Raw genomic sequence first — 20,173 nt, 5'->3', positions numbered from 1 at the left:
CCTCTGCACACGGGCAATCACGTATTTCCTTAGTTGCAGTGTCCAAGGAAATTCCAGTGGCATGGCAAAAGACCCAAGTCAGTGCTCTAATAAAGCTGCTATGGGGAGGGGTGGCTCAGTTCCATAAAAACAAACAAAATCTTGGAAGGGCACAAGCCCAGGACCCAACCCAGAAGCAGGCAAATACACCGAAGAACAGACAGGCCCTAAACATCGGCAACATTCAATAAGTAGTGAGATTCCATTCACCAGACTGGGGTCCAGGGCAACAGAGCCAATAAAAAAGGGGATAAAGTGAGGCTGTGGCGTTTGGCCAGGAGAAAATAGCAGCCGGGTCTTAGAAAGACCGGAGTTGTAAAGAGGTGACTGGGCAAAAGTCCAAAGACAGAAACACACTCAAGGTCAGAGCTAGGCTACTACCAAGACAATGACTGGAGCTGAGTCCCAAATATTGTGTAAGGACTCCTTAAATTATTCTTGCTTAGGTTTGGATTTAATTCTGAGATTTATGGAGCAGAGAAATCTATAAAGAAGGCTTAAGTGGCTCTAGCAGTGGGGGAAGACAAGAGACGCAGAGGGAGGGGGAGAGCAAAGCCTGGGAAAGGCCAGGGTAGAGAGAATTAAATGAGCCCTAACCACACGTCAGGCCTTGATAAGGCTTTTACTTACAATACCTCATTTGACATGCATAAGAGCTGCAAGGAAGCAGCATATCCCCATTTTACAGAAGAAGAAACTGTGGCTTAGAGATTCTTAGTGGAGCTGAGGTAAGAAGGCAGCCATAAATGAAGCCACACCAATTCCCCCTGCTACCTACCATTGCCCGTCACACTTTTTCAATAAATATCTATTAAATGAATAATGCAGATAGAGAAATGACAAAACGGTCTTTTTACAGTTCAGCATGGTAAATGTGAGAGCACAGATATTTGTCTCTTTTATTACTGGCCCATTGAACTCAAACTCGCAACTCACTCATGGGTACTCTGTGTCTCATGTGCCAACCTGCACACGAAAAAATCTAAAAACATATTGGTTGCTGTGGTCAGGTGCTTTGGATTTCTGGCCTTCCAAGTCATTTTCAGAAACATGTCCAAATTCCATTTCCAGATTCATTTTAGTTTGCTCAGTCCCCCTGGGTACTCACCGTCTTCCAATTAACCCTGGTACACCTCGTTCCCTGCATGTTAAATGTTCCCTCAATAAAACCCTCCTTGATCTCTTTATGCAGAAATGGTATCTCTTTCTTTCCTCCACTCTGATAGACATTTCTTTCTATGCCATTTATATGGCTCTATCCTTAATCTGAAATAATAGTTGCATATAAGCTCCAGGAGCTTTAGAGTTTGTTTACATCTTTTTGTCCGCCCCCCACCCCCCACCCCAGCAACAGTGCCTTAGAATGGCATTCATACAAAAAGTGTTCAAAAATGTATTAAAGAACAATGTACACACGAAATTTCACTTTCTTAGGCTCCTCAATGTGGGCATTTTTTCCCTCGGAGGTTTGTTCCCACACTCACCTTATGTTTGACTTGGTTCTTTTCAATTAATACAGTTCTTTCCGGTCACTGGAATTCTTTCAAAGAAGCAGTTGTATGAAATGGAAGACGACGGTATATTGAAGGTAACTAAGGCTTTTCATTTTATACCAGTTCCAAAGCCAATGTAAGGATCTGAGTCTAAAAGTACTTTTCACTACCAGTAGGATATACAGGCCTATTGGCACACAATCTGTTTTTCAAAGTCTTTAACAAAAATACTGATTCGAGTATTCTTCCTCTGATCGTGTATTCTTCTAAGAAGTGCTATTTAAATAACTGTATAATTTCTTTTATTGTATAATTTACATCATTGTAACAGTCTGATAGTTCACAGGGACCCCTTGAAAGACTTATATTTAGAACATTTTAAAAGCGTATTAAAAGGTATTTTTTTCTCATTTGATAAATATTAATGCATTTATTGATGGACAACCATTTAGGGTTGTCCTAAATTATGAACAAAATAATCTTGAGTGTGCAGTTGTTATAAGAAAGTTAACTATTACTAAGGCTGAAAATATAAAATATATTCTTCTGGAAACTGCACCTGAAAAATATTAATGATAGAATATCTGATGGTTTCTGCTGGATAAGCTCCCTCGTTTTGATAGAGGCCTCCCAAAATGCAATCATTTTAAATTGTCTGTGTAAATAGACAATATTATGGCTTAATATACATAAAACTTAAAGCCACTTATATTGGCCTCTAGAATGTGTTAAATACTTTAAGGATATTGCTTTAAAATTCTTTGCTTAACTTAATATGAAGATTATTCTACAAGCCAGCAAGTAATGAAGGGATTCTATGGAATAATAAAAGAAATGTTTAGCCAGGATTGAAGAATTCACTAGGATAATCTAACCAATTATAATATTGACTACGATTAAGGCTAAAAATAATGTACCTATCAAATAAAGTGAATTATAAGAAAGAAATAGAACACCCTGTATAGGATTATCTGAGCTGATTCTTTCTAGAATCCATTTTTTTTTTACTTTTCATGTTATATGCAGTTTTAATATGGTATTACTTCTAATCTTTCAAGTACTGCTGTCAGATAAACCTAATTATTTCCTAGAAATGGCTTGCTACTGAAAGAAAAATGTAGCAGAAAACTTAGTCGCCCATTTAGATATATTCAGTTCATATTAAAATATTTCCTTCTTTATTTTTTTCTCTAAAAGAAGACTCAAGTGGATGAGGTATCAGACATATTGGCACAAGTAAGATGAAGGTGGGTAGAGAAGGCGTAGCAAATCCCAGGACTTGACACAGACCAGACAATTCTTCATTAAATCTCTAGGAGCCCCGGAAGATTTCCACAGATATTTCTTGGGGACTATTACGAATTGACTATTTGTGTCCCCTCAAAATTCGTATGTTGAAGGCCTAATCTCAGTGCAATATATTTGAAGGTGGGGCCTTTGAGAAACAATTACATTTAGACGGGGTCAAGAAGGTAGAGCCCCCATGATGGGATTAGTCCACTTATGAGCTTGGTCTCTATCCCCCCACCCCACCCTCGCCTCCAGTGGAGAAAGAAAGCAGCTGTCTCTAAATCAGAAACAGGGGCTGGACCAAGCACTCAACCATGCTAACTGATTTTAGACTTCCCTAGAAGTCTAGACTTCCTAGAGCTAGAAGAAATAAATGTCAATTGTTGAAGCTACCCAGTATGCTATTCTGTTACAGCAAACTGGATAGAGGATAAGGATTGTCAGTGTTCCTCTCACGTGGCCCTTGAAGTCTTGGCCGACAAGATCATGAATCTTGGTGTCACAGCACCTATGCTGACTGCACACAGCTGGCTGAAGATGTTGGTGCCACTCTCTGAGCATTTGGGAAGGCAATGCTGAGACGTGTCTGGTCCTACATCTGCAATCGTCTGATATCCAGACTTAGACACCCAGCATGGTTGTCTAGGACACTAGTTTTTGAAGCTATTGTTTTAATCTCATTATGAAAAGAAGAAATTATGCTACTTTACTCCTTGTACATCCGTGTTTTACGAGGCTCTCAGACTATTATCCTCCTAAAGTTCAGCCTGCTGACATACCAACAAATGGTAGGATTTAGCTTTACACCAACTGATTACCTTAAGAATGGGAAAGGGCTCAGGATCATGTCTCACTCTGAGTTCAAAAATTAGGCAGTAATTTACATTCTTGAAGTATCATTGAAATCCTTGCAACAGATGTCTTTTCTCCCAAAATTGAATAGATGTGGTAGAACCATCCCTGTTCCTTTACTCAGGGCTGTCTGTGGTCAGTGGCAAACAGTTTAACATAGATCCTAATGGTAGAGACAACATCGGTTAGTTTTTGTACAGGATCCTGTCTTCTTATTCATTGTTGTATCTTCAGAATGAATTAATATGTAAATCTTAGGCTGTATAGTAATCAATTCATTCATTTGATTCAACAAATATTTATTGAGAGCCTACCATGTGCCAAGTACTATTTGAGATATTTGGAATACATTATTAAGACACTTGTCCTTGAAGAGATTACATTTTGGAAGGAGTGGAGGAACAGGCAATAAACATAACAAAGTACAAATATTGTCAGAAGATACTAAATTCTACAAGGAATAAAAGGATAAGTCAGCAGGATAAGGAGGATCAGAGGAAGGGATGCAAGAGAGTTGAGATACAACGACTTGAAGGCGGTGAAAGAGTTGGCCAGGCGAACACCTGGAAAAGGGCACTCCAAGCAGATGGCACAGCCGCCAGAGAAGGAGAATAATTTGGGTCTCAGTCAAGCAAGGAGGTCAGCGTAGCTGAGGGAGAGTGCCGCAGGGGGAAAATGGTAGGAGATGAGGTCAGAGGTTAGCAGGTCAGGTCCAGAGGGACTGGGAGACCATTTAAGAACTTTGGCTCTTACTCTACATGGACATAGGGTGCTGCTAAAGGGTTCTGAGCAGAGGAGTGACATGATCCAAAATTGGGTTTTGGAAGGAATCCCTCCGGTTGCTGGGCTGACAAGAGATGGTCAGGAATGAGGTTAACCTGAGAAAGAGAACTAGGAGGCAATGGCAGTAATCCAGGTGAGAGGTATTTTTCAGAGATGAAATCAGCGACCTTGGTTCTCCATGAGTTAACTTACCGATGCTAGCTAGCCCAGACTGAAACGACTTCATACATATGCTAAAGAAATCTATTTAGATAGATACAGCTCTGCCAATACATTTCACCTCGAGAAATGCCCGGGTATGTTTTTTAATTCTTACATTTTGTGAGCAGGTGGTACAATGAATGGACACCAACTTCAAACAAACTCCCATAAGAACCATCAGGACTAACTTACCCGAAAGGAACATTCAAATTCACATCAATCAATAATAGCTAATAATGGCCTCCGTTAATTTGTTTTAATTTTGACCAAGTGATAATATTGCCATCATTTTTTTTTTTTTTAAACAATCCTTGATGGGACTGCTACCTCTGTTGAACTCTTGAGTGTATCTCGTCCCAAAGAGAATGATCAACAAAATCAGTCCTGGATACACGCTATACATTCTGTTATACCTACTCATAGCTCATCTGTGACATAGCTTCTGAATTAAAAGCAAAGAAAAAAAAAACAGGAAGAGAGAGAATAAAATATTTGCTCACATTTGGGAAGAATTCAACTAATTTCTTTAGCTGATTAAGGTGGGATTTCAAATGTTTCTCTCTCTCTGTCTCTCTCTTTTTGGAGCTCCTTGTTAGCTGTTTTGCCCTTCAGGAAAGGATCTGTGGTGGTACAGATTGAAAAGGTTACACTGTGATCATTTGCAAATGAATTCTATCTGGAATGAAAATCCACATAGTTTTATACTGATGTTGTAATGTTCTATGTGATATTTTGTCAAAACGATATGCTGCCTACAACATAATATTTCACCTTTAGTTATTAGCACATTGACACATTATGAGAGCAGTAACAGTTGGCAATGTGAGCAATATTCCAACTATAGAGAAGATTTACCATATATTTTTAAAAGCTTACAGAAGATACTTTCACCTAGTCTTGATCTATCCCATGAGGGGATTTTAGTGGGCTTGAAAGCCTCCAAAATTATTTGCAAAGTTGTGTGTTCATATGAATTTGTGAAATGATCCAACAGTTTTTATCACACTCTTAAAGGAACCTGTGACATCACCCTTCTTTGGAAAAAAAAAAAAAAAACTTAAAAAAACACTGACGTGGAAAAATGCACAGATGGTACTTTTTAAGGGTTATTTATATATCAGAAGAATACTCTCAATTTATGTACAGTTTGATTGCTCACAAAATTTAGTTTTGTTTTGATCAAAATGGACCTTTTGCTTTCACATCTTGATTTTCTAGAGAAAATATTTTATTTTACCTGTCATTATTTTTTTATAATGAGACAGACCTTAATTTATTTCAATCAGCACTGATGAGCCCCTACCATACACTGAGGGATACAATGATGAGAAAAGATAAAAAGACTAGGTTCTTGACCTTGAGAATCTCACAGTCTATCGGGAGAGATGGAGACACAGCTATTGAGCATAAATTGTGAAAAACATTATTAGGGAAATGAATTCAATGGTGGTTTTATCCCTGGGATAACTGATTTCCCAGAAAAGATCTGGGTTATTGGCACTGGGAAGATGACTATGTTTTTCTAGGCCAGGAAGAAAGTTAGAGTGTTCTGGGCACAAAGAACAACAGGTATGAAAGCGTGACCGTTCAGTTTTGTGAGAACACAGGCTTGGGGGACAGGGGTGGAGAGCTTGGCTGAAAGGAAGTCTGGAAAGATGAGGCCAGGCTCCAAAGAGCCTTGGGACCATCCTAAGAGTTTGGAGTTGCGTATGTAAGGTGAGGAAAAAGTATTGAAGGTGTCGGATAGAGGAGAGAGAGAATCGAATTAGTTTAGAAATCTGACTCTGGTGGATAAGATAAGGCCAGACCGAAAATACCAGGAAGCTCCTGGAAAAAAAAAAATCTTGAATTAGTAACAGAATAGATATTCTTGTCCCTATTTTTTTTTATTTATAGAAATTTCTTTTTTATCGTAGCCTATAGAAGGATCACAATCATCTTCCTCTCTCTTGTTCCCCAAAGTGGCTCTGAACTGGGGTCCCTGCTTTCTCTCTCGCCCCTTACAATCTGGACTCCACATGAAAGTGAGTGGCCATTTACAATAAAATACAAATCAAATCATTCTCCAGAGGCCTCAGCCCTGATGAACATCCTGACTAACGTCTGTATATTTCTATTTCTTTTTCTCCCATCTTCTTTTTGAGCCCACTACTACAACTCTGTTTTAACTAAGTGACTGTAGGAGCCTTATGGGAAACACGTCACCTCTGTGACTCTTGGTTTTGTTTGTTTGTTTGCATCTTTAAAGTGGTGTCGGAACTCTTGTCCTTACTTCAGGGTTCTAGATATCAAAGGAGACAGGAAGGTGAGGCATTTTAAGATTCAGGAACCCCATCTAGAGAAGAAATCCCATGTCCTCCAAGCACTGCGGCCCTGTTAATTCTCAAAAATCTGAGCGAAGGCATTTCTTTCCGTGCACAACATAAGCCAAGAGTTCAAGTCAATCGCTTGCAATGAATTAGACAGTAAAGAAAGTTGACTCCTTCAGTGAAGAAGCTCTGGACACTTCTATTGTTTTTTATTTTTCTTGCAAACATTGTGTTTATGACATGAATGATCAGAAGTCAAGGAAAGGCTGCCCTCACATAACTTTCTTCTGTCCAGGAAACATAGAGAAGGGCATTTGGACACTTGAAGCAAATTAAAGCCAGAGCAAAGGCCAGGAGCACTGCCAGCTTCCTACTTTTCTTTGTCCACAGGCCAAAATATTACCAAAACAAGTGTTTCCTGTCAATAAGCTGCAAGCACAACTTCTAAAATATTACGGTTTTTAATTTTTTTTCAGGCATGAAGTTCCGTAAGCTCATTATATTTTAATTATGTAGCATAACCCAAGTTACATAACAAATTAAAGTCAAACCACTGTTACTTTTCTCAAGGAATGCTGTATAAACCTCGAAGGTTAGAAAGTCAACCAAAAAAGAATATCTAATAGTAGTTCTTTATATTATCCACGAATTTAGAAATCTTTCACTTTTAAATTTTTGTTATGTTTCTTTATTTTTGAGAGAGAGAGAGAGAGAAACAGAGCATGAGTGGGGTAGGGACAGAGGGAGACACAGAATCTGAAGCAGGCTCCAGGCTCTGAGCTGTCAGCAGAGTCGGACGCGGGGCTTGAACCCACGAACCGTGAGATCATGACTGGAGCCGAAGTCAGATGCTCAACCAACTGAGCCACCCAGGCGCCCCAGTTACTTGATTGTTGCATGGTTCCCACTTTCATCAAGTATAACTGGCTTATGTTGGGATGAACGTATTCCATTTCGTTGCTGTCTCTGTACATTTCTTTTAGTTTGCATGAATATGGCCAGATGAATCATACATAAAGAAAGCTCAGCTCCAGGTTTTGGGTATCAGAATCTCGCATAGGTCCCCGGAGAATATTTTGTTCAAATAATGTAACACCTCAGCGATCAGAGGTTCTGTTCACCTGTTGTGTCTTTAGAAATACGATATTTTACGAAGTCTGAGGTAATGAATATTAAGGCATTATTGTTACCTTTTTTTAAAAAAAAAAGCTCAGACAAAATATAGTTAGACAAAGGAGTGGACTGTTTTATGAAAACATCATACAGAAATGTCAAGAAATAAACTTTAGCAATTCTATAAAGAAAGGGTAAAGGGAAAACTTAAAAATCTGGAAATGCTCCGGTAGAAATATGGTTAACTATCAATCAAAAAGAAGCAAACCATTTTGGCAGAAGAGAAATAGAAATATTAATTTTGAGCCAAAATGTTACCATTTTGTTAGTTACTGAATTTCTGCTTTTAGCTCAAAAGGTTTACAATTAAAAGCCTTTGGTCTCTTTTTAGAAATTCCTGTAAATAGCATTTGCTAGAAATTTGTTGGAAAGACCCTAAAATGGGGGAAAATGTGAAAATAAAATCTAAGATTCAGTTCAATCTACTGAGATGGTATCTTTATTTATATAATCGGAAGAAATGTCCGAATTGGAAATCAATTTGCCTTGTTATTGAGGAGCTCGGTTACTGAGTATCTGTGGCCGTCAGACAAGAAAGTGTGTAAGAGAAGGAAGCACATTCAAATAAATCTCTCATGAGCCTTTTCAACACAGGTTTTCTGGGACAGGCAGGCTAAACCATAAAGTTTTGTTGGTTTGGTATCTATTTCACACACACCTCATCCGTTATTAATAGCAAACAAAGGGACATAAAGAAATTAAAATACTGAGTCCTTCCTCTCTATGTTTTACAAAGATACTTCACTCATTTTGCTTATTTCTCACAACAATCCAATAGTTGTGTATTGTCATTGCCACTGGCCATACAAAGACAGTAAGGCTCAGAGGGGTTTACTAAGTTGTCTAAAGTCACCTGGTGAGTAAGTGGCAAATGTGCGATTTGAATAGAAGTCTACTTACTGAGTTCAAAGCCCATTCTGTGTCTGTCACATCAGATTTTGTTACATATGCTCCTTTTGCATCGTATTAGAAAGGTACAAGAGTTTTATGAAATAAATGAGCTTCTGATAAACTGGATACAAATGACCTTTTATAGGTTAAGTCATGTATTAATATGGAACACACACATGTAATTCATATATTGAATTAATGAGTGTTATGCATTACATTTGTAAAGCATAAAATGCGTGAAGAAAACAGATAACCACAACTTCGAACTGAATCTTAGAATACAAATGATCACTCTCGGCTTTGCTTCAAATGGGTGAAATGTATACAGAACACGGTTTTGCTGGAGCCAGCAGCAGCCGTTGGCACGGGCTGGGAATCAGGGCACACTACTGCAGACCCGGAGGCTGGCTGGACCGACAGTGTGGCACAAAAAGACACAAGATCCTGAAGGCACAGGGAGACACAGCTTGCGACCGTCAGGGACAATACCACCAGTCTCTATTTTACTTAATTTAAAATTATCAGCTGCAGGTGATGTTGTTTTTGACAGAGGTCACTGTGGTTCAGTGCTACTGGATTTTACGTGATTAAGCACTTAAGCTGTTTGCTAGAATGATTGAGGAGCAGAGGTATATTTGGAGGCCTTTAGAGGGAGTTAGCTCTTAGCCCTTTGGTAATAATGGGTCTTCAAAACAAGGAAGCAAAAGATCTTTGGAAGTTCCTTGCTTTTTTTTAAATTAATTTTTTGGGGCGCCTGGGTGGCTCAGTCGGTTGAGCGTCCGACTTCGGCTCAGGTCATGAGCTCGCGGTTCGTGGGTTCGAGCCCCGCGTCGGGCCCTGTGCTGACAGCTCGGAGCCTGGAGCCGGCTTCGGATTCTGTGTCTCCCTCTGTCTCTCTGCCCCTCCCCCGCTCATACTCTGTCTCTCTCACTCTCAAAAGTGAATAAATGTTAAGAAAAATTAAAATTAATGTTTTCTTGAAGTATAGTATCGACACACAATGTTACATTAGTTTCAGGTATACAACACAGTGATTCACCTTCTCTATCCTGTATGTTGTACTCACTGCCAATGTCACTACCATCTGTCACCATGCCATGACGTTACAAAACCACTGACTATGTTCCCTGCGCCGTAACTTTCATCCTTTTGATTCATTCATTCTGTAACCTTCTACTCCCCTTCATCCATTTTGCCCACCCCCCACCACTGCCCCTCTGGCAACCACCAGTTTGTTCTCTGTATTTATGGGCCTATTTCTGCTTTCTATTTGTTCATTTGGTGTTTTGTTTTTTTTTTTAGAGTCCACATATGATTGAAATCACATGGTAATTGCCTTTCTCTGTCTGACTTATTCCAGTAAGCAAAATACCATAGGTCCGGCCATGCTGTTGCAAATGGCAACATTCTTTTTTGTTGCTGAGTAATATTCTGTTGCACATATTGTATATACACACTACATCTTTATCCATTCTTCTATCTCTGGACACTTAGGTTGCGTCCATATCTTGGCTATTGTAAACAATGCTGCAATAAACATAGGGGTGAATGTATCTTTTCGAGTTAGTGTTTTCATTTTCTTTGGGTAAATACCCATGAGGACTCCTTTCTTGACAGTTTTATGTTACTGCACCCATCCCATTTTTTCTAGTGATAATGATGAGTTATGGCACAACACTGGTATAGATATCTTCAGGAATACGACTATGTATTGGTCAACAGCTCTACAACGATGGTGAGTACGTGAACAGATCTTCCATTGGAGACTAACAAACCCACACCATATCATTTGACGTACACTGTGAAGCTTAGGTTGGTCAATCTGCTTGTATTCGTGTGTTGTAAAAGTTGTCGGAGCTGAGAAATGCTTATGGAATTCAAGCTCTTCATAATCAGCCCGCACGATCGTTTTCTGCCGCCATCAAGTTATGTGTTGTTAATGGAGGAATTTTACTGGTATAGAAGTTGAGTACCCTGTCACTTCGGCCACACGGCATGCAGCGTGTGCCAGAACTGGTCGTGACAAAACATCAACTAGGCTGTCGCTGTTGTCATTGGTGGTGGTGGTGGTGGTAGCAGGGTGTGTGTGTGTGTGTGTGTGTGTGTGTGTGTGTGTGTGTGTATTTTGTGTGCGATGCTTGGGATTGGTTCTGAGAGGGGACCAATTGCAAAAGTGAATGTTAGCAAACACTGGTCATGGAACATAACCAGCCAAAGCCACTTACTCTCTCACGGCAAAAGGCCTAGAAGGTTTGAAGAATTTAAAACTCAGATGTATTTGCTCTAAGACTGATTCAAATAATATAAAATTTAGTAGCAAATTCTAAGTACATGGAGCTGTAAGCACACCTGTCATGCTATTCACCAGTATTTCTGGCACTCTGTCGGCATGTGTCTCAAATCAGTGTAAGGAATTTGTCAACCAGAATCTCAAAAGAATGACCTTGTAAAATACGTTGTCAATATTTCACTAATATCACTATGATGTGTTGTCAGTTGCTTATTTACTTGTCTGATTGCCCCATTACAACTCCTTGTAGGCAGAAATCATGCTTTATTTCTTTGTATGCTCAGGACCTAGGAGAATCCTTTTACAGGATGGGGGCTGAATAAAGGGCTAATGTTAAATGAGTGAATCAATGAATAGGAGTCACCGCTTTCTTACTTTATCACACTCAGCTTCAGAGTCGGTGGCCATGCATTCCGTCTCTACTCTGTGTTAATATACTGGATATTTTCTTATCCCTCCTGACCCACCTTCCAGCCCTCTCCGTCTTGCTCAATAGTCAGGAAGGCTGACCCATAACAACTGTGCCAATACACCAACTTGCCTTCCGACGTATGCTTGGGTTTGGCCAAACTGGATACGGGGGATTGGAGGTTGAAAGGAACAGGAGAATGAGTCCTAGGACGCTATGGCTATCCCTCCAGTCAGTTGGCTGCCTTCCAGGGATAGCCATAGCTCTGGTGGGAGGTCCTTTTCATACAGGTACTCTGTCTGGACTTGGGTAACTACTCTCTTTCCTTGTCCCTCTCAGTCTTAGAGATTGGGAAAGGCTCTCAGCTGTTGATAGCCTAGAACATTGCACCATCTTTTCTTGGTTTCTCCACTCCCCATCTGCACCTTTATGAAAGATCCTTTTATTAAACTCTCTCCAATCTCCCCTTTGAGTGTGCTGCTTCCTGCTAGGAACTTGACAGTTACCATATGGCTGCTTGCATAACTCTTAAACAATTAATGTTACTCTTTACGCTTGCAAGGAAAATAGGACTACTCCCATTTCAAAGAATGGCTGTGACAGAAATACACTCTACCTAGAACTTGCATTATTTCCATTCACTCATTCATTCTTTGTTCATTTTGTTTCCCAGAAGCCACTGGGCATTTGTCTGTGGACACTGCAGCTGCTAGGTGTAATTCCTGTTAAAACAGAGTGGCACAACACAGCCTGGCTCAAAGTGAGTATCTCTTTTGGATAAAAGAGTAAACTAGTTTAAGGGAGTAAACTAGTTTTGCTGAGTGAGGGAAAAGAGCAGGAGGGGGAAATTTATAAAAGGAGGAATGCAGAATACTTTAGCTATTATAAAAAAACAATACTGGGGCACCTGGGTGGCTCAGTCAGTTAGGCATCCGACTTTGGCTCAGATCATGATCTCATAGTTCCTAAGTTCGAGCCCCGTGGTAGGCTCTGGGCTGACAGCTCGGAGCCTGGACCTGCTTCGGATTCTGTGTCTCCCTCTTTCCCGCTCTCTCTCTCTCTCTCTCAAAAATAAATAAAACATTAAACGAAGAAAGAACAGTACTGTTGGAGTTTTGCTCATTCTATTCGTTTGGGTGGAGAGAGACAGGCTTATGAGACCTTTACTATGGCTATGGAGGAAAGTCAATGAGCTTTAAATCGGGTTTTGTTACAGCACCCTTTAAAATGTAAAAGACTCTCTAATTTCATTCATTATATACGCCCTGTCAGCATTCTGAGGGTTGTCTGAGGGCCACAGTAGGTCAATGGTCACTCTCAGATCCCACCCTCCAAGGGCTGCTTCAGTTTCTCTATCAGGCTCAAGAGTTGAGTGAACTCTGAGGTACTTTCACGTGGAGATATTTGTAACTTGCCTCTCCAGTAGACCACCAGTGCGTTTGTATGTCTCCTTACGTAAGGCTACTTAAGACTCAGAGTTTCCAGAGAAGCATGAAAGAGAAAGATGTAATATATCGTTGAAAGCCACACAGGTCTTAAGCTCTGCTTTTCTATGAGCTGTTTTATTATGCTTTTAACAAATGGGCATATGTATGATCTATTATGAATTAAGAAATAGTGTACATTACCAGAGGAAGGCAATATCAAATTATAGAATTTCAAAATCGGGTATGGCAGGAACTTGGGATTTTTTTCAGATGGTGTAAGTCTCCTTACTTAGTACATTTTAAACAGCATGGCCTCCATACTTCAGAGGCTTTCATTTTAGAAAAGCATGGCAGGAGTCACTCTAATGTGATTATAAAGGGCCTGAAGGTTTGCTTTTAAAATTCAATACGTAGGTAGAAAGAAAGTGGTAACGTTTCCCCTTTGATTTCCAGTCACTATTTTTATAACACTGGCAGCCCTGAGACCCTGGAATGGAAATGGACCTGCTTCTGGATGTTATCTGAGCACCACCACACCAGCCCTTCGACTGGCTCTTTGCATCTGTGCCTTGATCTTTATTTCTGCATTCCCCCAACACATCATTTCTATATCCTCCAGACTTATTCTCAGCTTTCTTGACGTTAGGTGCACTTGTTCCGTCATTCAATAGATATTTATGGAGAACCTACTGTGTACCAGGCCCAGCCAAAGATCCTGCACTCAAAGAATCATGCGAAAGAGCCAAGAATTTGTAAACGCTGTGAAGGAAAAGTACAAGGGTAGGAGCATATAGCCAGGGAACCTTACATGATGTGTGGATTCAGAGAAGCTTTCCTAGGGGAATTATTGGAAAGGACTGTGATGGATAAGTGTGCTAATTAATTAAGTGAAGGGTACAGGAGAAGGCCTAGGGAGAGCTTATCAGATAGAAAGAATGGTATAGGCAGGGACTCAGAGACCATGTGGTGCTAGAATCAGGTACTGATGTATGTAGTGTTTGACTTAAAACCACTGGGCTCCAGGTAACTTATGCATAAGATCAGGGCTCAGATACCAAAGGGTCCAAGCTGGCTTCTTCTATGTCGTTCTTCGGTGTGGCGTCGCATCCCCCTATGGTTCACCACCCAGAACACACAAAGAGCAGATGTAAGACCGAAGTAAGCCACAGGGCAATGCTTGACCTCAAACTACGGAGAAGGAGGAGCCTACCGCCATGAGGCTGGTAGGCAGACAACTAGAAATATCTGGTAAGAACAGTAGCGGTCAGCATAGAGATGAACTTTCGTTTATCAGATACTGTGGTCCATGGAAAGAGCAAGTTACTGGTACCCTGCCTAAAACCAACCCATTTTCTGCCCTCTCATTGTCAACCAGCTGCCCCTATATAGGTGAATAGGTGTGGGTGGGGGCATTGTAGGGGAGTGATGGGGTGCAGAAGTGGAGATCAGCAGGTGTTCACTAACCACGACAATGATTTGGAAATGGAGACTAGGCAGAGCAAATAAAATACCATTTTCATTTCTTTGACTTTTTTTCCCACTTCCTGGAAGAAGGAAAAGAGTAATGTTGTCCTTAATGTTATTTTCCACACATCTGTTGAACATTTTATTGAAGCTATCTTTTTCTTTTATTTTAGAGGGACACAAGAAGAGAGAATCTTTTTTTTTAATGTTTATTTATTTTGAGAGAGAGAGAAAAGTGCACAAGTGAGCAGGAAGTGGGGAGGGACAGAAAGAGAGAGGAGAGAGAATCCCAAACGTGGGGCTCCATCTCATGAACCATGAGCCAAACTCAAGAGTCGGGTGTTCAACAGACTGAGCCATTCAGGCACCCTTATTGAATCTATCTTAATTGAGTTTTCAAGAAGTCCTTTGGATTCTTTGCTCCTTTGTATGTGTATTGTTCTGGTCTTGTTTTACAGATGAAATAGAGTCTCTTAGTTCTCTTTGGATATTAATCATGATGTTCTTTTTTCATGAGTTTATTTTACCACTTTGTTCCTCTCCCTTCTTTGTTTCTCCCTATTGTGTTTTGTTCTGGTTCTACCTTTCAGAGTAGAAGCTGTCCTTAATGTCTGGTCTTCCTTAGCTGTCAAATCATATTTAAAAGTGAGGCCCAAATGAACTAGACTGGGAAGCATAAGTGTAGTTTCGTGATCTGTGCATCTCACTATGAGATCATTTGTTTGGCTGGGGGAAATCTCCAAATGCCTGTATCTGCATTTTAGGGGTTCTTAACTTATTTTGTGCCATGGCAGTCTGGTGAAGCCTGTAGACCTTATTTCAGAATGTACTTAAATGCATGGAACCAATTATAGCAAAGTTTTAAAAATAAACCCGTGAAACAATAATGCGTGCTTTTTATTAATGCATCATATAATAAGCTTTAGAGTTTGATCTAATAACTGCTGAAGTAATGATGAATGAAAATATTATTTCAAGATATACGCGATGGATAATGTGATAAAAAAAATTACCGTGATTCCTACCAGTGACAAAGTGACGGGTACTGCGATTATTACAATGGTTTGTTACCTACATTCAAAAATGACAGAGATGCTAATTTGCAGGTTAGTGGAAACAAAAATGAATTTTTGTGCTCATGGACCCTATGGTTAAAAATCCTACTGTAAGTCTATACTTTTGAGTGGATCAATTTTCTTCCAGGAGGCAGTTCACCAATCTCCAACCTCAAGTATGTATGCCTGGCTGCAGGCCTTTCCAGAGCCATGCAGGGAACAAATCTCTCTTCAGTGGGAAGATTTTCCCATAATCCCTCTGATTTCAGCATAGTAACTCACCCTCCAACCTCAACTCTTCTTGCTGTCTCCAAATCCAGAGGCTATCTGATCAAACCTCTCTAAAAATAGATCCCAGGTTTTGTTTTGATGGAGCCAGGGTGGAGAGGGAAGATGGGAAGTCTGGCTTCTCTTTTAAAGATGTTCGGTTCAGAGGCACCTGGGTGTCTCTGTCGGTTGAGCATCCAATTTCGGCTCAGATCATGATCTCCCAGTTTGTGAGTTCGAGCCCCGCATTGGGCTTGCTGCTATCAGGGCAGAGCCCGCTTCAGATCTTCTGTACCCCCACCCCCGTCCCTTCCCCACTTGTGTTCTCTCTCTCTCTCAAAAATAAATAAATCTTTAAAAAAATGTTTAGTTCACACTCCAGATTTCAGCCCCATTTTTTGCACACCTGCGTTCCAAGCACTGGTTGTCTCCAGTCTGAGTATTTTCATAGTTTTATGCGAAAATGGCTTTCTGGCTTCCTGCCTCAACAGACTCAGATTGCTGCGTTCTCCAGTCTAAAGCAGCTACCGGTGGTTAAACTATTTCCCAGATTTCAAAATGTTACTTTTGTTGTCTGCTGTCTTCTTTTTGTCCTTGTGAATTTTTTTTCTCTTAATTCCTTTACTGTCATTGCTTTGTGAAGCTTTAGGAGGAAGTTCAGATAGACATTTGCATTCAGCCTATGCTGTTTAAACAGCGCTTTGATGAATTCATAAATTCATAAGTAGCATTTTATTGTGTCTGGGATTCACATCTTTTTTTCTGCTCATAGTAGCATATCTCCTTCTCTCTGATTTAATATAAAAGTGAGACAACAAGGTTGATATGCAATGCCACTTTAAGGAAGACATCTATTCTGTGTTTTAAGGAAATCATTTCTTAACGAACTTTTCTCAGACTCTCCCTAACTGCTTTTAGTGTCTCTGCTTAGGACACTACACTGAGTTTCTCAAAGTCAACATTCAGGGATGTGGGCAGTTTTTTCTTCTGGTACAATGGTAAACGTGGAGTAGCTCTTATGGGTACAACCCTACCACAGGTAGCAAGTGAGTTATTTGTCAATATAAAACACATCTCCCTGAAGTCACTGGAGCGAAACGAAAAGCAGGCATAAATTGGAAGAGAGTCAAAACTTGGAAGAAGCGAATAGGAACTGGTGAGTTTCCTGTTGATCAGGATTTTTGCTAAAGGGCATGCGCTGGTCAGATTAAACAGATTCACTAAATCTTGGATAGACATCTTTGCAGTGTACCATTTTTAAGAATTAGAGGTCAGAATTTAGGACTGTCAAAGCAGATGGAAAATGAGGGAGGAAATCAGGGAAAGGAGAAACTCTGGGGAAAGGGGGAAGGGGAATATCAAACCGTGCACGTAAATTCTGGAAGAAAAAATCAGGATGGCATCTGAACTATGCATGCATAAACTGTGAGCAGCCCTGAGGCTAAAAGAATTGAACAGATTTTAGCAGATACCCACTGCGGAAGTGACAAACATTAGGACTTGAGTCCTGTCATGTTAACTGCCTGATGAAACAAACAAACAATCAAATACTCAGGGAAATACCGGAATTTAATCTCTATCATGTATTTTTCACAACGTCCAAGATACATCTCAAATTACTAGACACATAATCGAGAGGAAAGGCAACTGAGATGACCCAGACGCCAGAATTAGAGCACAAAAAATTTAATTTAGCTGTTATGAGTATGCTCAAGGATATAAAAGAAAATATATTTGTGATGAATGGATAAACAGGATATCTCAACAGCGAGATAGTAACCATAAGAAAAGAATCAAACGGAAATTCTGGAAGTGAAAAATACAGTATCTGAGACAAAAACGTCATTGGATAGGCTGGACAACCATGTTGGAAATAAAAGAGTCAGTGATTGAAGATCACTCCACTGAAATTATCCAGTGTGGAGAACAAAGAGGAAAAAATGATAGGAAAAAACCTGAGTCTCAGTGATTAGTGCACTGTATCAACAGAGCAACTACATATGGAGTTTTAGAAAAAGATGAGAGATAGAATTGGGTAACCCAACATTTGAAGATTGAATGGACAAAAGTTTCCCAAATTTTATAGATTCAAAAACCTCAGAGAACCCTATGTGGTATAAATAGAAAAAAAGCAAACAAACGAACACAAGAGTTGGAAAGGTGACAGTTATTAAACAAATGAAAACAAAAAATAAAGAAAATCTTAAAAGTTTCCGGAAGAAAAAGGGACACATAACATATACAGGGCAAAAATACAAGTTACCAATGACTTCTCTCAGCAGAAACACTGGAGGCCAAAATATAGTTGAATGACATCTTTAAAGTGTCAAATAAAAACAACAAATTGTCAACCCAGCATTCTCCATGGAACAGAAGTAACTTTTAGGAATAAAGGTGAAATAAAGGCAGTTTCAGATTACCAAAAACAAAGGTAATTCTCCAGCAGACTTTGCGTTCACGAAAAGCTAAAGTAAGTTCTTCAAGCGCAAGGGAAATGATTCCAGATAAAAATTCAGATTTTAATTAAAAAATATTTATGACCATTTAAGGTAAAAATACTAGCATGTATAGCTTGTGTAATAAACATGAGAACAATAACATAAATTACAGGGTGTAAAAAAACCTATAAGATTGCACTAAAAAAAAACAAAAAGATTGCAAAGTTACATTTTATGTTATTAACTTCCAACAGACTGAAAAATCAAGGACGTTTGTTGTACTTTGTAGATCACCACTAAAATAATAATACAAAGAGGTAAGCAAAACAGCCACTTGATAATTAAAATGAAATTTTAAAAGCAATTTCAATGAACTCAAAATGATAGAAGAGGGACAGAGGAACACAAAACAAATGGGAAAAACAGAAAACAAATAGTAACCACGTTGACCTAATCCAGCCACATCAAAAGTTACATTAATTACAAATTAAATACTCCAATGAAAAGGCAAGAATTGTCAGAATTGGTTGGTTAAAAGGCACTATATGCTGTCTGCCTGGAAGTTACTTTAAATAAAAAAATTCAGTTAGATGTACTCTGAATTCAAAGACTTACTTAAAGGGGCCCCTGGGTGGCTCAATACATTAGGTGTCCCAACTCTTGATTTTGGCTCAGGTCATGATCTCATGGTTCCTGAGTTCAAGCCTTGCAATGGGCTCCCCACTGACAGTGGGGGAGCCTGGTTGGGATTCCCTCTCTCTTTCTCTCAAAAATAAATAAACTTGGAATAAACTTTCTTAAAGACAGGGACAAAAACATATAAATACATAAATACTTTCATAATGCTAAAATAAAAATTGAACAGAAGACTTAATATTCAGAAATGCCTTTGCACTTAGAAACAAAAAGTTTCAAAATTCACAGGGCAAAAATTAGTAGAATTAAAGGGAGGAATAGACAAATTCACAATTTTGGTTGGACTTTTAACAACTTCTCTCAGCAGTTAATAGAACAACTATGTAAGAAGTCAGGAAGAATACAGATCGCCTGAACAGGACTATCAACAACCTTGAATAATTGACATTTATAGAACACTGCACCTAACAAGTGTAGTATACAGCCTTCTTTTCAAGTGCACAGGGACCATTCACTAAAGCCACATGTTGGACCAGACACAAATCTTTTCTAAAAAAAAAATTTTAACCTTTATTGTTGAGAGATAGAGAGAGTGCATGAACATGAGGAGGGGAGAGGCAGAGAGAGAGGGAGACACAGAATCTGAAGCAGGCTCCGGGCTCTGAGCTGTCAGCACAGAGCCGGACGCGGGACTTGAACTCACAAACTGCGAGATCATGACCTGAGCCGAAGTCGGACGCTCAACCGACTGAGCCACCCAGGCGCCCCCACAAATCTTAACAGAGTTTAAAATTTGAAATATTCCAGAGTATGTTCTCCAACCAAAAGAGAACTAAATTAGAAATCAATAATAAAATGATATTAAGAAAACTTACAAATGTCCGGAATTCAAGAAACACGCTTCCAAGTAACTGATGAGTCAAAAAAAGAAGTCATCAAGGAAATTAGAGTACACTTTCATGTCAATGATCATGAAAGTTCATCATAACATTTGTGGGATGTAACTCTATGATGCTTGGAGAGACACTAATACCTTTAAATGGCTATATTAGAAAAGAAGTTATAACATCAGTGATCTAAGCTTCCAACTTAAGAAGCTAGAAAAAGAAGATCAGTGCAAACATAAAATAAATAGGAGGAAATAACTAAGACCAGA

At 39.5% G+C, this 20,173-nt stretch overlaps 1 protein-coding gene and 1 long non-coding RNA gene across 2 annotated transcripts in view; one reads left to right on the top strand and one right to left on the bottom strand.

Moving 5' to 3' along the window:
* Nucleotides 1-20,173, bottom strand: part of CYYR1 (cysteine and tyrosine rich 1) — a 103,235-nt gene that overhangs the window by 52,493 nt on the left and 30,569 nt on the right. The window lies entirely within an intron of this gene.
* Nucleotides 12,479-20,173, top strand: part of LOC122229526 — a 30,695-nt gene continuing 23,000 nt past the window's right edge. The window contains exons 1-2 of the long non-coding RNA XR_006207018.1: nt 12,479-12,490; nt 13,804-13,937. This is a non-coding gene — a long non-coding RNA (uncharacterized LOC122229526). The remainder of the gene's footprint in view (nt 12,491-13,803; nt 13,938-20,173) is intronic.

This window comes from Panthera leo, chromosome C2 (genome assembly GCF_018350215.1).
Source record: "Panthera leo isolate Ple1 chromosome C2, P.leo_Ple1_pat1.1, whole genome shotgun sequence".
Lineage (NCBI taxonomy): Eukaryota > Metazoa > Chordata > Mammalia > Carnivora > Felidae > Panthera > Panthera leo.
This window is presented reverse-complemented; position numbering and strand designations above follow the sequence as displayed.